At 45.2% G+C, this 14186-nt stretch overlaps 1 long non-coding RNA gene across 2 annotated transcripts in view; it reads left to right on the top strand.

The window, feature by feature from the left end:
• LOC135388069 (uncharacterized) overlaps positions 1–14186 on the top strand; it is a 277500-nt gene that overhangs the window by 135029 nt on the left and 128285 nt on the right. For both annotated transcript variants that reach the window (XR_010421282.1, XR_010421281.1), the window contains exon 2: positions 10082–10229. This is a non-coding gene — a long non-coding RNA (uncharacterized LOC135388069). The remainder of the gene's footprint in view (positions 1–10081; positions 10230–14186) is intronic.

Raw genomic sequence — 14186 nt, 5'->3', positions numbered from 1 at the left:
ACCTCTTACTCTTAATTAGCTTCAACTACTTCAATTTGAAACCATTTACCTTCATTCACATTTACCTGCCTTATGTCCCCTTTACATGGCCACTTATACCTCTGCCTCGTGAGGCTTCACCACCTCATACACAGACAGACACACGCAGACACACGCACGCACATGCACACACACACATGCACACACACGCACACATGCACATACACACATGCACACACACATACATACATATATACATACATACATCTTCTCCCATTTTGACATTCCTAACGCTGACGCATTAAAAGAAAAAAGAGGAGAAACGGAGTCATTAGTGTTTTGACAAGCTACAGGAGTTCAGTAGATGAAAACTAGCGGAAGGATTCATATCGTCCGAACGGGGGGGGGGGGGGGGGCAATCATGGGGCTTCCCTGCGCGGATGGACCTTTACGTAGATGCATGCCATGCAGTTTCTCGTTGCGAACTGAATTAAATTTCATAGTGGGTGTATACGGACGAGGCACCACTATGGGATGTTGAAGCCCCTTAACAGCGCGAAAGCAAATGAGTTGCGCGAAAACTTTAGATATGCGCGCACTGACTTCAAAAGCGAGAACATAAGTCACGTACTTTGTCAACCCGAATCTAAAATATGTTGTCCGAAATTTCCTCAATTGCACCTAAAATTTCTATTCCATTATTCGCCTTTCCGAGATCAATTTAATTGCGGCTTCACCACTTCACGATCGTTGTTTGAATGGAAAAGTGTCGTCCGCCTTTTTCTTTCTGCTTTCTACCAATAGGGACTGGAATAACACCCCGACTTCCACAGCTTTAATTGTTGGCACTGTTACGCTTGAGGAAGCCTTATTGGAATATCGTTTTTCTTCTGTTCTTTCTGATTTTATGTGATTGTTCGTTGGCTGTTTCTGGTGGTGTATCCTTCTTGTACTGTAATTTATTGCCAGTCGCTTTTTTTATGTCGTTACGCTATTTTATTTCTTCCCATTCCTTTATGTAATGACGCTCGCAAGGGGGAGGGGCCTTCGATGTGTAACAAATGAATAAAGACGCCGGCGCGGGGGGGATATGTTTAATAGAGTGAAAAAAAAGGAAGAAAAGAAAAAGAAACAGGAAATGTCAGCCAGGCTATTGTCAGCTTGCTATTCCGAAAAAGAAAAATAAAGGAAAAGATAAAGAAGGAAACTGAAAATAAACAAAAAGAAAGAAGGAAAAAAAATGAAAGACAAACAGGCACGCAGTGCAGTGCAGTGCAGTACAGCACGAATGTCCAGTCAGAAGGCAGACGCTCCGCCGGCAGGGCTGCACTTCTTGAAACACGCCGGCGTCCCGCTCGTAGCCAAGGTCGTGCTCAAGACTGGGAGGTGGTGGGATCGAATCCTACCACCGGCTGTGCTGTCTCAGGTTTTCCCTGGGTTTTCCGAAGACTTTCCAGACGAATGTCGGCACAGTTCCCCCTGAAGTCGAACCAGGACGCATACTAACCCCCCTGTCCCCCACTCCTTCCTGCTGTCCTCTCTCCCTCTGTTCACATCTGTACGCCGCTCATAACCATAGTTGCTTCGCGGCACTAATATGGAATTAAAAAAGAAAAACTCCTTTCCCAGGTACGACACAGATTCTCAAAAGCGCCCCCGGTTCATGCAATGCGTCTTGTGGCGTCCAAAGGGCTGTACACTTCCTAATGCTTACATCTCTTAAAAAACGGGATGGGTCTATATCCGATAATACGGGACTGTGCTCAAATTTTACACGCAACATTTGTGCGTACTTCACAGTATTTAAGTAAACTGAAAAAATAAATGGTACGAACAACGTAAAGTCAGCTGATCATACTCCGTTATAATCGCTGCTGTGGTAATGTCGATTGCGTAGATGCGACACTAGCGGTAGGCGAAATGAAATAATCACTTTTAATTCATTGTTAGCAACGCGAAGTAAGTGTAGCTATGAGCGGAAGAAAGGACTGAAACCAGCTCAGTATTTTATTTTTATTTCTTGCGCGTATCTTTCCGTTCCACGTTTTCGTTGTGAGCGTGAGCTTGACGGCTGCTAATATAGCTCGGGTAAGTTGCCAGAATTTCCTCGTTTTATTTCTGTACGAGAAATCTGTTGTGATTGGCTGTCGGGTGTCGAAGTTAGAAAAACGCAAACGCATGGATTGCATAGTTATGTGGTATTCGGGAAACTCATCGAGCGTATAGAATATAACAACAAGAAAAAGAGCGCTGTAACATTGATGAACTGGCGGCCGATGGCCCGTGTATTTACGGTTCTCGTTGGTGCATACGTTACACATGATTACACGGTATCGGTAAAAAAGCGTTCTGTAACGTGGTAGCTTCTGTCTTTTTTTAATAAAACATAATTTTTGTCCCTTCTTCCGTTCACGCCTATCACTCACCGCTTAATCCATGCGCATGGCTTCGGACTTTGTCTAGTCAAAACATAATTGACGTCACGCGTATGGCCGCGTTGCACGAAGACGCGCTCTACGGACATATTTAACGATCCCGCTTAACACGATTTTCCCTCACGTTTTTATGCGTGACATAGTGAACGCCTTAGCAATCTCTGATGCTCCACCCATGCATAAAGGATCGTCATTTTTGTCCGTTGCCCGGGCGACGAATCACTAATGTTGCCGAGGAGGTGGGGGGGGGGGGGGGGACATTAAGCTCAGTATCCGGGTTCACTGCATCGCGACAACAAAAAGCGGAGTCCTGCCGCAATCATCGCATCTCTTGGGAAAACAGTCATTGCAGTTATACGTACGTGGGAGTTCGTACGCTTTCGCCCGATTTAATCAAGGTTGAACACGCTCTCATTTCAGGGTTGATGTTTTCCTACCCGAAATTAACGGGCGTTGTTCCAAAGGCATACGGGGGGGGGGGGGGGGACTTGCAGCGTGGGCTTAAGCATACGCAGGCTTATATAGGTGTAGTGTGTTATGGATATACAAGAAGCTGTGACCTTAATTATTCCTGCCGTGCTGAATCCCCGCACTCTTAAAAAAAAAGGGTGTACTTTAACTCCTTTTTTGCTACATATATAACACCCTTTTGGAGAGTACAGTTACGCTCAAAAGGGTGTCTCCCTGCTCCCTCAAGGGAGTAGCATAACACCTTTCACCCTATTGGAGAGTAATATTACTCCCCGGCAGGGAGAAGGTGTTATGCTACTCTCTTGAGGGGAGTCAGGAGACACCCTTTTGAGCATGATTGTACTCTCCAAAAGGGTGTTATATATGTGCAAGGAAAGGAGTTAAAGTACACCCTTTTTTTTAAGAGTGCAGAGTGAAGGATTGGTTCTATAACCACAGTCGCGGAAATAACTTTTATTTTGTAATGCATTACCATTACTCATCATTATTTCATGCTTAGTAACGCATTACTAATTCCATTATTTCCCTCAAATAATGGCATCACCTTGGCACTACGTTTTCGCGGAAATCTCTAACACAGTCCTATATGGTGCGGGAAGGGTGAACTGCAAACAGACGGGAATAGGGTTTAATTTTGTTACAGATTACCGCTGATAGTAGTTTAAGATTTTTTGAAAAATTACAACGAATGGTTTTGTCAAGAAATGATAGCAGTATGCGTAATCTAAATGAACGACCGCATACATGCAGCGTTGATGAAGTTGGTGTTAATTCGAAGATTCTCTTCCTGCTTGGTGACGAAGGTGACTGCGAAATACTAGATTGGATATTTTCCTTGTCTGTACCGGGCACAATTCGTAGCCGCATTAGATAACGCCCAAATTTACAACCCAAGTAATGAGTATATGTATTTACGCATTATCTGGCATTATCAGTGATAAATTCAATATCTTTCCGTTTTTTTTTTTTCTCTAATCAAACTCAAACTCAAACTCGCATTATCTGGGCAAAAATGGCATGGCATTATGTTACTCATTATTAAAGAGGATTAAAAATTGGGCGGCCCGGTCGACCATGATTAAAAGCGCTAAAACCACAGTGCCGAGGAGCTGAAATAACAAACACAAATAAAAATATCAGTAAGATATAAGCGGATTTTAAAGACAATAAAGTTTCTTGGTTCTCCAGTCAGTGCAGTGTGTCTGTGACTCTGTGTTTGTTATTTTAGCTCCCCGGCTCTGGGGTTTTTAGCGCTTTTAATCATTATTCCTCTACAAAATGTAACGGATTAGTATTGCTCATTGCTGAGAATCTAATGTATTAGCAGTGCCAATTACCTCCGTGTGTGTTAGCTCTGCTTTGAGCAGCGAACCCAGTTTTGTCTGTCGTTTAGCGAACACGCTGGATACGATTTCTATGCCGGACACAAACCTGGAATGGGAGAGAGGAAGGGTGTATTTTTTATTTGAAAGTTATTTATGACTCAGGAGGTGTCCACTAGGAAGATCGATGACCGAACGAAATTGTCGGCAATGTCTGGTCCACTAAAAAGCTGCATGTAAACAGAGGGCCCCTGTCGCTCAGAAGAGGCTGCCCGCCTTCCCCCCTCATCCTCACCCTCTCGCATGTATAGAGACCAAACACATGGTATACCGTCTTGTGAGGGCGTTTCTTTATTTTATTTTTATTTTTTACAGTATTTGCACGTCGTCTTGTATGAGCTTTGCTTGATGGCTGGACAAACTTTTTCTTCGCATAAACACAGGCACTGGTACCGTCAGATCCCTCGACGGAAAAACACATCCAAGCCTAAAGATGCCTCTCTGTTATTGACGTGGAGAAAGAATAGCCATAGCCTAATTAATAAAACGCCACATGCTGACTTGTTTAACATGTCCATAGTTGGAGTCATTCTGCACTGTGTGCATATGTAGAACGTGTGGTCTCGGTCACAGTCTTATTCTGTCTGTATATAGAGAAGAAAGTTCCTACCACGCATAGGCACGGGCGACGTTCCGCAGAATACTCCAGTGGAAGATGCGTAAAACGTCACATATTTATGCTTCCACGTAAGCGGGACCGCTCAACGTCATGCCTTTTCGAGCACTGCTATCCGTAGGGAATATTCTGCTGCGTAACCACAAGATATTCCGTAGCAGAACTTAGCCCTGCACCGCACTTACTCAGCAGACAGTACTTCTGTCGTCTGCTAACTGCGGATTCCCGATATTCCTGCAGCGTGCGAATGCTCAACGTTGCACCCCGTCGGAACTTCTGTACCGAGCGCTTTCTTCCACTAGAATATTCGGTGAGGACATGTCGTTCATCTGAATACACATTTAAAGGGGTCGACACACGTCATCCCACGTTATCTCAGATAAACGTAAAAGACAGGTTCTTTGCACCAATGTGAACCTGCGTTGAAAGTTTCACAGCGGAAAGAGAAGCGGAGAAAATGGGCACCGTGAATACAGAAACTCATGCGGTTCTGACATCACAGCGGACGCCGCTGCCAGTGAGGCAGCGCACGAGGAGTCACGTGCTTACGGCTGCTAATGGGGATGGACGTAACTCTGAGCTCTGTGACGTCGGCGCTTAGCTCGAGGGTGTGTTCGAGGGCTTGTATCTCGGTAAGTAAGACACGTAGAAGAATAATTCTTTTTTCTTCGGCATTCTGGCGTGCAGTACAACGCGTCCGTGACGTAATGAACCACATTCGTGAAAGTGTTCCAACCCCTTTAATGTACCAATCCTTGCAAGTACAGCTCCCCCAGCCCACCGCCAACGCCATCTCGATACAGAAGGCCTGCCTGTTGCCTCCTCTCCCTCCTCCGCTACGTGGACATATAACGTCAGAATTCGTCTGCTACTGCGATTCGGCGTCCTGCGAATTCAAGAACTCGCAAATGATTGCAGCTATAACTTGGAACCTGTATACCTGGATCTGTACACAAAAAGTGGAACACGCTTTCCAGAAAATCAGTCTTGAGAAAGATATGGGACCGTTTTGCGCTGTATTTTAAAGTTGTCCCATTCAGTACGCGGGGACGTTCAATTACTACTCGCAGACGACGGTGGTTCGTCTCCGTGCCTATACGGCTGCTGAGAGCACGTCCGTGATTGGCTACCGGCGTTGAAAACACGATCCTGATTGGCTGACTCTTAATTGTTACGTCACGTCGACAAGTAAGCAGGCTTTCTCTTTCTAGGTGGTGTTGCCACCGCGCCCCTATATGGTGATGGACTTCCGACGCCCCTGTAAACCTATCATAAAACCTGCAGGTCATCTGCCAGGCTGTACAATTGAACGGATACGTTGCAGACAAGTTATACCTGTAGCACGTAACTTGTCTGAAACGTATCCGTTGTGTCCTTTCGTGTCCTTTCTTAGGAGACTCAGAGACACAACTGCAGCTGTATATGAACGCACAATGCAGTTGCCATTTGGCCGAATGATGGCATTACCTCTACGCTTCCATGGAATTCTGTACATTGCTAAATGTTTCGTTGCTTCGCACGTGCGGGCTCTGTGCCTTGTGCTGACGAGGCTCGGACGTATCGCCTCGAAAAATAAATCCAATTATAGGCACCTGACGACATTTCATTCGCGAAATATACGTCAGCGTTAAAGCTTCATACCTCATCGAGTTGATTTCATTTAATTTAGGTTATTGTTTCGTCCACGAACAGTTTACAATCTTCATAACGATGCAAAAGACAGGTGGTAGTGTTGGTCGACAATCACTGGACGTGTCTCACATGTTGCAATAACTCTTTCCGTGTCTCTCTTTCTTGATACTTCTTTAAACTTTCAAGTTCTATACTGCTAGTGGAACAACAACAACAACAACAACAATAAATGAAGGAGATGGGATGATGACATGGGATCGATGTTTCCCCATGGTAGCCACAGGACCCTACCCCACTTCAACAATGGAAAATTCTACACATACTCTGGGAAATCCGTCCCGTCCCTCATAATTTTGCTCCATCCCACCAAGTTGAGCAATACAACCGTTGCACTATGAGGTTGCATAATAAATGGAGCAACGCGGTAAAAAAAAAAAAGAACTAGAGAAAAAGAAGCAGAAGAAGAAGAAAAAAACGAAACCCAGAAGGTTCCGCATGAATGACGCCAGCAACGATCCCAAGGCGCAAGAGGGGATGCCCCCTTTAGTGGCGTCACGCGGAACTGCTACGTCACCGCGTCCGCGTGACCGGATCTGGTTGCCGCAGGTAAGAAGCGGTTACGCACCGGAAGGGTAGCCGAAGGACACGGCTTTATTTTCAGGTCGTATCGAACGCGTCTGTAATTGACCTCGAATAGTATCAAAACCGTGATCGTGGTCAACGCTTTGTGTAACACTTAATTGTAAGTATTACACGCACCAAATAGCGATTGATTTTGTTTTATTGAGCTTAACGATTCGGTTCAAAGGTTTCCTTGCGACCAAAAAGCCGTGGGACAAAACCTACAGCGCCTTTTCTTCTTCTATCACATCACATCACAGTAGATACCATAGTCAGTGTGTGCCTTGCTTGTCATCTGTAGGTGTGTGTATGTGATCAATATCCCGCGTCCACGAAATGAGGTAGGGAACGACAGCAGTGAAGTACCTCATGTCACCGTCACAATTAATACATTACCCTATTTGTTTGTTTCTAACGGAAAAGAAAGAGGAGCTTATTTGTTGTTGTCCTAGCGAAGTATGCGCTTGCCAGACTACTATGCGACCTAGACTGCGACATCACTGATTTAGTTATGATGACGGAAAGTAAGGTATGGAATTCAATCGGCCTTCTGCCGTATTAAAATGCAAGCCTAAATAAAGTTCAAACGGTTAGGGGCATCTCACTTTATTAAATTGAGGTATGTAATAATCATCAGATCCAATACATGGAGGTTTTGGAAGCTTCCAAACCTAATAGTATTCATATTTTGTAACAAGTCACAAGGCAGATAGGTACTTGCTCAGAAAACGTAACGCACGTTATGTACCGTAGCACCGTATTTTCTGTTGGTACCTGCAGTTCCCGTGGCATTGTGGTTAGGACGATCGCTTTCCACGGCGAGACTGGGAGGTGACACGGGTTCGAATCCTGTCACCGGCTGTGCTGTTTGAGGTTTTCCCTGGGTTATTTCCGAAGACCTTCCGGACGAATGTGGGCACAGTTCCCCCCTGAAGTCGGCCCAGGAAGCATGCTATCCCCCATGTCTCCCACTCCTTCCTGCTGTCCTCTCTCCACCTGTCCACGCCTGTACGCCGCTCATAGCCACAGTTGCTTCGCGGCGCTAACACGGAGTTAAATACATTAAATAAATATATTTTCTGCTGGAGTCTTGTGGAATTGCTACACAACTCACTCTGCTGCTCCGGTGGGTCTTGCACTCAAGAAGGTTCATCCTCCGCTTTCGTCTTATACCAGAGGAGTCCCTGTCATGCGGATATAAGCTTTCGTATATACTGGTTTTCATGAAAAAAAAAGAAAAAAAGAAGAAGCATAACCCAAGCAATGGGATAGGGTGCCGCCTCAGCTGAGAAACATCCCTCTACAAGATCATTACTTATTGGTTGTTGTTGTTGTTGCTCTCACCCCGCGTTAGGCATTGCACTGTTAGGTATGGCGTCGCAATTGCTGCGGTGAAACACCTCACCCAGTCGTCATTCATTTAGTAGTAGTTGTTCTTGTTGGTGGTGTTGCTCCCACCCCGCGGGTTACGTGAGTAATGCTTCCATTCTTGTACACGAGGACCTTGTTGCCCTGCCTTGTAAGAACAGACCCTCTTTTTTTTTTTTTGTTTCCTCGTTAGCGACGCGAAGCAACTGTTGCTACGGGCGTCGTGGTCACAGATGGAGAGAGGACAGCAGGAAGGAGTTAGGGAGAGGGGAGGGGGTTAATATGCGTCCTGACTCCTGGGCCGACTTCAGGGGTGAAATGTGCCGATATTCGTCTGGAAAGTCTGACGGAAAAACCCAGAGAAAACCTCAGACAGCACAGCGGCGGGAAGGGGGGGGGGGATATGTTTATTAAAAAAAGAAAAGAAAGGGAGGGGAGGTTAGTCCGGCGTAGGCCGACTTGCTGTGCTGTTTGCTGGCGATAGGATTCAATCTCACAGTCTTCAGCACGTCCTACCACTAACGAATTTATGCTTTGGCTTTGACCCACTCCGCCACATAGCTGGTGAGAACAGGACCCTTCTGATCCCTTTTGGAATAAAGCGTTCATTGCTGATTTGTGAGTCTCTGCGTCCACTTCGTTATACTTCTGTTGTCCCCGTATATTTCCTCCTCTCCTCAAACTGAAGGAAATCTTGCCCGCCCCAAGTACTATTTTCTGCCACACGACGAATCACCGAAAAAAAACAGCAAAATGGAACAATGTTCCGAGATTCCAGGCCGTTCTTTCTTCAAACCGAGCAGAGATGTCACTGTGCAAATTACGGCACGCATAATCAAACTCTCGAGGCGAGGAGTCCACGTCGACGTTCGCACGGGAGTGCAGTGGAGATTGTTTGCGAGCCCCGCCCAAGTAGCCCACTTCACTTGACGCTGTCACAAGGAAGGCAAATAACAGCTGGAAGGGAGGGTTTGGCCTCATTGTGGTGCCAAGCCAAACTACGAAAGAGGATCTGCATTGCGTAACTGCTAAATTGTCTCCCCCGGTCCCCCCCCACACACACTTTGGATGTGACACCGATGGCCTTTCTGCCTAGCGTTTCAAGCTTCCTTTCGGGCTTCTTTGCCGTTTTGTCTTTTTTCTCTTGTTCTGCCAGAAGCCATACGTACCGAGGGTCGTTGATCTTGCTGCACCTTTCCTTTTCTTCTTCTTCTTTTTGTTTTGTTTTGTTTGAGTGCTGCGGTATTGTGTATTGTGTGAGTGATGAATATTGCGTCATAGGCGAGTGAATTCCGCGACAGTATGCCTTTTCTTAACGTTTTCGAGACACGAAGCTGTGATGTGTTGGATCGTTTGCGCTGAGAAGCAGTAAACAATAGACAAGAAAATGGGGCGGTGCTCTTTATTTCAGTTTTCGGATAACAAAATTGTGAGGCTGGAAAGTTAAACTGGGCACAATAAAGATTGTTGTTCTTGACATGTTGAAGATCACAGTATACAGAACACAGTAGGACAGAGTATTGTAGCATATAGCACCGTAGTATAGCATACTTACTGTTTCGTCCTTGTTCTTTCAGGTTACTACATCAACGAAAATGAATAAATATAAAAATGCCAAACGGAGATGTGATCCAAGATGGTGAGACTAGCTACTTTGATAAGGCATTTCAGAGACGTGCCAGGTTCTGCAACTAAAGACATTTTTTACATGGAACACGTGAAACGGTAAGAAATAGTTTTGGAAAAATAAAGTACGTACATAACCCCGAAGGGCGTGAAAAGCGGTGACACGCCTACACACGTGACTTCGTATTCAAGAGTACTACATGCTACAAGAATACTACATGGGGCGCACGACCATATGCAATACACTCCGCTGACTGCGACCCATATTTGGAGAAAACTTCCAAAGATTAACGAAAGCAAAAAGGGAAATACAACTATATATCGAAAGCTACTGGAAAATATTCAAGGTGTTTCTCGACTGCGCCTCGCCACTCCCAGCTTTGTCGTTCGCCACACACAAAAAAACACGCTCATATTGAATCGCGGGCACCGGTCCTGCAACACTGCTCGAGCCATTTAATAACCTCCTCACTTTGACGGCGGGTATCAACAAAGCGCATTTGCACATCCTGCAGCCTTTGTGACGCCCCACAAAGCGGTCGCCCGTCCAACCTCTTGAAGAGAGCGGTCGCCCCCCTTACAATACACCTGGGTGCGGCACGTTTCTGTGGAGATCATACATGTCCGTGCTGAAAGGCCCGGATTGCAGTCCTCGCACGGAGCGCTTTGCAAAGCAAGACGTCCTTCGTGACCTCTACCGTCATGGCGGCTAGGGAGCCTCACACTTTTTGTTCAGTTGACCGTGCATGTCCCACTATTGACCCTTCTCTTTTCATTTATTTTCCTTCGCCGGTCAGTCGTTCGCCCGCGTTACCCGTCCCCCTGCTTTGACAGCTCCTCTCCCACACGTTCTGGGATGTGAGCAGGCTTTTGAAGGCTCCTTGGGGGGCTCCTGGATCCTTGTCAGTTCTACTTCCTGAAACGTCGAGAGTTTGGAAAAGTTAAAATAATCGCACTGACTGGATTCGACCTGTTGTACTCTGTTCTCTGTATAGTGAAGGACAATGTGTCAGAGAGGTCCGTGGAGACAAGACGCGCTTTGTTTTTGTGCATTGAGATTTCGCTTTTGGGGCCAAGCTAGGTGGTGATGTTCTCGTTTATTCTAGCTGTTGCCATTCCGTTTCAAAGCGTGGAGTTTTGTGTAGTTTCCTTTCTTTTCTTAATAACGCGTCCTGGAGTAGCCAGTCCCGAGTGGCTGGAGACTAACATCCCCATTTTTTTCTTTTTAAAATCAATCAATCAATCTGTATAGTGAAGGAGCTGTCTTTTCGTGTATTTCTTCTTAATGTCCTGTGTCTCTGCTGCTTCATCTTCCTTTGTGTTTTGCTTTTGGGAATAGCAAGCCTACATCGTGGCTAACCTTTCCCTTCTTTTTTTTTATATCTGCGTTAAACATATCCCCTCCCTCCCCTGTATGTAGTCGAACCGCACTGTTTCCCAGTCTGTGACATGGTCACAAAACCAACTTGGCAAACTTTGAACTGTTCATCTGCGTTTCTCGTTCTTCACTGCCATGTCCCGCTGTTTCTTGCCTTCGTGGCGCTGTCATAAGACGGAGAATATTTTACGAGGCTCTCTGTTTCTATGAGGTCGTATAATGCGCCAGGAAGGGCACCTGAGTGCAGTTTGGCCGGGGGCCAGACATGTCTCAAGCTTATGACAATGTCCGCGGTGTTATTGGGAAAGTTTTTTTCTTTTTTTCTCTCTCTCTCTCTCTCTCTACCAGCATTGTCGTACGTGCCGCCTTCCTCATTTCGTAAGCGATAACGAACGCTTAAATGCTCGTCGCATATTACGGCTGAAGCTTACATCAAGACAAAAAAAAAAAAAAAAAAGAATTGAAACTATAGAAGTAGCCGACAGACAGGCTGGTGTACGAACGAAGCGGGCAACATAAACTTGAGTTTGAGGACACTGGAAAGAGAGAGAGAGAGAGAGAAGGAGAGGAAAAGAAATAATCTCAATCAGATGCACCGGAAGTTTTAAAAGGATACAATTACAGCGAAAGAAGCAGTTCAAGAATTGCTCTTCACGAGCTTTCATGCAGAGTCTGTACTTCATTAGTGGCTTTGAGTCGCTAGAATAATAAAGAACTGGTGACACGCCCTTATGAAAAAATGAAAAAGGTATCGGTTATTTATAATTGTCAGTTAATTAACGAATCAGTAGTAGTGTTCCAACCATGGAGACTGGAAAACGGTCACGAGATGTATAAAAGCTAATGAGAATGAGCTATATAAATGATGATTGTGTAAAGCTCATCGGTTATATACACACGGTTGATATTCCACCTTTATGATTCCTGATCTCTGTTATGTTTTTTTTCCTTTTTTTCCTGTTTTCTTTTTTTTTTCGGAATGGCAAGCCTGCTCTTTGAATGGCTAACCTTTCATTTCATTTTTTCTTAATAAACATATCCACCCTCCCCCATTCATGTGTGATGTGATGTGATAGAAAAATTTTAAAAAAACGATTTGAAGCGTACCGTGGTTTGGTTCAACAAACAGTAATAAAGGCGTCATTAACGAAGAAACAAATGAGAACAAGATGGTGTCGAATTGAGGTAGATTTGATAGAAGTAATAGGGGAAGAAGAAATGAACGAGAGAGTTAAAATAGAAAATGATTTGTTGGACGATCCACGCATATCCCAAAGAGAACCAAAATAAAAGAGTACAAACGAGTAAGAGTACCGTATAAAATTCTAATTATGATATAACGTAACAGTATGACAAGGATGATAAGGACACATCGAAATGCGAAACGTCACCGCGAGAACCAGCAATAGTACAACGCCCAGTAGACTCGATCTGCGTTTCCAACAACACAATGCAACATTCCATAAAGGCCCATTTTAAAAGGACCGTGTTCCTCCCGAACACTTAACAGAACACGTTGCCTGCCAGCCCGTCTCTTCGTGGCTCCACAGAAGAAGTGGGCGAGGTTTTTTAAGCCTCCACCATAACTGGATTGCCTTCGATGCACGCTCTTCTTCTTGTTCGCTTTTCCTGCTGGGTGTTGCCTCCTCCTCCTCCGCGTCGAAGGATGGAGGAGAGACAGTCAGCTGGCGAGACGGGGACCGTCTCCTCAATTGAACTTGGAGGACGCTCACGGTAAACAAAGGAATGGGAACTCGGGATATTGTGCTGCGGTTTTTGCAACTAAATGCGTTTTTTTGTAACGTTTCGTACGGGTGAAAAGCGTGGTGTCAACAAAGGAAGCGTGTTGGCGTGTTTTCCCGACGCATTAAAGGTTTTTCGTAAGTGATAACATTTCCCCGGGTCTGGGCAGCTATCCATAAATGGCAGACACAAACGGTCGAATGTCCTTCGTGAATGTCTCCCAGACAACTAGCTTGTATTTTGCCCGTTTGTTTTGATTTTTCGTGGTTCCGCATTAGAGTACAGCATTTCGTGTGCTCTGCAGCGTAACAATGAGGCAGCAGGAACAAGGGTGAATTTCTGCACAAACTTCTGGCACAGAAAAGAAACGTTAAAAGACACGTGAAATTATGCAAACATGTATTACGAACAAATTATGGTCAACAATCACTGTCGTACAGTCTAGCTTTTATCCTAAATAGATTCTTTGAACATGGCATTGAAGTATGAACTATCTCGTTTTCTCGGGTTGCAGTCACCTCTGGAGCTGTGATAATGCGTTTTATATATATAAGTAAATAAATATGTGTAGTGTGCATGATAACTGGGCATTCTTTCTTATTTCTTACTGCCTGTGCTAGCTCGAAGTGTAAACTTTGCGGATGGGAACTTGTCAAGCTGTCCCACAGCTTTTTTCCCCCCATCTCCACATCCTATAGAGATGAAATCGACTGAATTGAAAAGTAATTAGCTTTTATTGATACTTGCCTACGGGTCCAAGTGCCTGGCTCTGATCTGGATAGTACTCGTGTCATCATGTCGTATCGAAAAACTTTCCTCCGCCATCTCCTGTGGCCTAGTGGTTAGCATGACAGCTATCCACGCCGAAACTAAGAGGTTATGCGGGTTGGAATCTCCGCACCGGCTGTGTGGTGTCCGAGGTTTTCCCTGGGTTT

This window comes from Ornithodoros turicata, chromosome 3 (assembly GCF_037126465.1).
Source record: "Ornithodoros turicata isolate Travis chromosome 3, ASM3712646v1, whole genome shotgun sequence".
Taxonomy (NCBI): Eukaryota; Metazoa; Arthropoda; class Arachnida; order Ixodida; family Argasidae; genus Ornithodoros; species Ornithodoros turicata.
Note: the sequence above shows the minus strand (reverse complement) of the source record. Positions and strands in the feature narration are given on the sequence as shown.